The sequence below is a fragment of the Arachis hypogaea genome, chromosome 9 (genome assembly GCF_003086295.3).
Source record: "Arachis hypogaea cultivar Tifrunner chromosome 9, arahy.Tifrunner.gnm2.J5K5, whole genome shotgun sequence".
Lineage (NCBI taxonomy): Eukaryota > Viridiplantae > Streptophyta > Magnoliopsida > Fabales > Fabaceae > Arachis > Arachis hypogaea.
In genome coordinates this window covers 78,301,404-78,304,665 of record NC_092044.1, presented here as the reverse complement: position 1 = coordinate 78,304,665, position 3,262 = coordinate 78,301,404, and the positions used below count along the sequence as shown (strand labels likewise).

The 3,262-nt window shown below is 38.5% G+C and overlaps 1 non-coding gene across 1 annotated transcript; it reads right to left on the bottom strand.

The window, feature by feature from the left end:
• Positions 1 to 1,038: 1,038 nt before the first annotated feature.
• Positions 1,039 to 1,146, bottom strand: LOC112714015 (small nucleolar RNA R71). Its single transcript, XR_003158973.1, has one exon. It is a non-coding gene; the product is annotated as a small nucleolar RNA R71 (small nucleolar RNA).
• Positions 1,147 to 3,262: the final 2,116 nt, after the last annotated feature.

Sequence of the window (3,262 nt, the reverse complement as noted above, 5' to 3'; positions counted from 1 at the left end):
CTTTTTAATCATAACTTTTTCAAATCGTATCTTTTTCAAACTTTAATTTCAAAATCTTTTCTAACTTCTTATCTTTTCAAAATTGATTTCAAATCTTTTTCAACTAACTAATTGACTTTTTGTTTGTTTCTTATCTTTTTCAAAAGCACCTAACTACTTTTCTCTCTCTAATTTTCGAAAATCACCTTCCTCTTTTTCAAAAATCTTTTTATTTAACTAATTGTTTCAAATTTTAATTTTAATTTTTTTTCTTTTCTTAATTTTCGAAAATCACTAACCTTTTTTTTCAAAAATAATTTTTGACATTCTCTCCCTTTCATCTCCTTCTATTTATTTATTTATTTACTAACACTCTCTTCTACTCATAATTTGAACCCTCCTCTCTTCTCCTCTGTGTTCAAATTTTTCTCTTCTCCTTCTTCTATTCTTTTTTTCTTCTACTCATATAAAAGAATCTCTATACCGTGACATAGAGGATTCCTCTTCTTTTCTGTTCTCTTCTTTTTCATATGAGCAAGAGCAAGGACAAGGACATTCTTGTTGAAGCAGATCTTGAACCTGAAAGGACTCTGAAGAAGAAGCTAAGAGAAGCTAAAGCACAATAATCCAGAGAAAACCTTACATAGAATCTCAAAAAAGAAGGAGACATGGCCGAACCCAACAACAATGCAAGGAAGATGCTTGGTGACTTTACTGCACCAAATTTTAATTTACATGGAAGAAGCATCTCAATCCCTGCCATTGGAGCAAACAATTTTGAGCTAAAGCCTCAATTAATTTCTCTGATGCAACAGAATTGCAAGTTTTATGGACTTCCATCAGAAGATCTTTTCAGTTCTTAACTGAATTCTTGCAGATCTGTGATACTGTTAAGACCAATGGGGTTGATCCCGTGGTCTACAGGCTTATGCTTTTCCCTTTTGCTGTAAGAGACAGAGCTAGAGTATGGTTGGATTCTCAACCTAAAGATAACATGAACTCTTGGGATAAGCTGGTCATGGCTTTCTTAGCCAAGTTCTTTCCTCCTAAAAGCTTAGAAAGCTTAGAGTGGATGTTTAAAGCTTCAGACAGAAAGAAGGTGAATCCCTCTATGAAGCTTGGGAGAGATACAAGCAACTGACTAAAAAGTGTCCTTCTGACATGCTTTCAGAATGGACCATCCTGGATATATTCTATGATAGTCTGTCTGAATTATCTAAGATGTCATTGGACCATTCTGCAGGTGGATCCATTCACCTAAAGAAAATACCTGCAGAAGCTCAGAAACTCATTGACATGGTTGCAAATAACTAGTTCATGTACACTTTTGAAAGGAACCCTGTGGGTAATGGGACGCCTCAGAGGAAGGGAGTTCTTGAAATTGATGCTCTGAATGCCATATTGGCTCAGAGAAAAATGTTGACTCAGTAAGTCAACATGATTTCTCAGAGTTTGAATGGATTGCAAAATGCATCTAACAGTACTAAACAAGCATCTTCTGAAGAAGAAGCTTATGATCCTGAGAATCCTACAATGACAGAGGTGAATTACATAGGTGAAGTATATGGAAACACCTATAATCCCTCATGGAGAAATCATCCAAATTTCTCATGGAAGGATCAACAAAAGCCCCAACAAGGCTTTAACAATTGTGGAAGAAACAGGTTTAGCAATAGCATGCCTTTTCTATCATCATCTTAGCAACAGACAGAGAATTCTGAGAAGAATCCATCTAGCTTAGCAAATATAGTCTCTGATCTACCTAAGGCCACTCTGAGTTTCATGAATGAAACAAGGTCCTCCATTAGAAATTTGGAGGCACAAGTGGGCCAGCTGAGTAAAAGAGTCATTGAAACTCCTGCTAGTACTCTCCCAAGCAATACAGAAGAGAATCCCAAAAGAGAGTGCAAGGCCATAACTGTGAGTAACATGGCCGAACATGGAGAGAGTGAAAAGGCAGTGATTTCTAGTGAGGAAGACCTCCTGGGACCTTCACTGACCAATAAGAAGTTCCCCTCTGAGAAACCAAAGGAATCTAAGGCTCATATAGAGACCATAGAAATTCCATTGAATTTTCTTCTGCCATTCATGAGCTCTGATGAGTATTCCTCCTCTGAAGAGGATGAAGATATTACTGAAGAGCAAGTTGCTAAGTACCTTAGAGCAATCATGAAGCTGAATGCCAAGTTATTTGGTAATAAGACTTGGGTGTATGAACCCCCTTGCTCACCAGTGAACTAAGTAACTTAGTTAGGCAGACATTACCTCAAAAGAAATAGGATCTTGGTAAATTCCTAATTCCCTGTACCATAGGCACCATGACCTTTGAGAAGGCTCTGTGTGACCTGGGGTCAGTCATAAACTTAATGCCACTCTCTGTAACGGAGAAACTGGGAATCTTTAAGGTACAGGCTGCCACATTCTCATTAGAGATGGCAGACAAATCCATGAAAAAGGCTTATGGACAAGTAAAGGACGTGCTAGTAAAGGTCAAAGGCCTTTACATCCCTGCTGATTTCATAATCCTTGACATTAGGAAGGATGAGAATGAATCTATCATCCTTGGAAGACTCTTCCTAGCCATAGCAAAAGCTATGATTGATGTGGACAGAGGAGAGTTGGTCCTTCAATTGAATGAGGACTACCTTGTGTTTAAAACTCAAGGATATCCCTCTATAACCATGGAGAGGAAGCATGAAAAGCTTCTCTCAATACAAAGTCAACCAAAGCCCTCACAGTCAAACTCTAAGTTTGGTGTTGGGAGGCCATAACAAAACTCTAAGTTTGGTGTTGAACCCCCACATTCAAACTCTAAGTTTGGTGTTGGAAGGTTCCAACAATGCTCTGAACATCTGTCAAGCTCCATGAGAGGTCACTGTCAAGCTATTGACATTAAAGAAGCGCTTATTGGGAGGAAACCCAATTTTTATTTACCTATGTTATTTCTTTTTTTTAGGTTGATGATCATGTGGAGTCACAAACACAACTGTAAAAATTTAAGAAAAATAAAAAAATAGCACACCATAGAGGAGGAACTTACTGGCGTTTAAACGCCAGTAAGGGTAGCAGAATGGGCGTTTAACACCCAGTCTGGCACCATTCTGGGCGTTAAACGCCAGAAACAAGTAGCAGTCTGGCGTTAAATGCTAGGATTGCACAGCAAGGGCGTTTTATATGCCTAATAGAAGCAGGGATGATAAATCCTTGACCCCTCAGGATCTATGGACCCCATAGGATCCCCACTTACCTTACACAACACTCTTCCTCAAATACCCCTCACCAA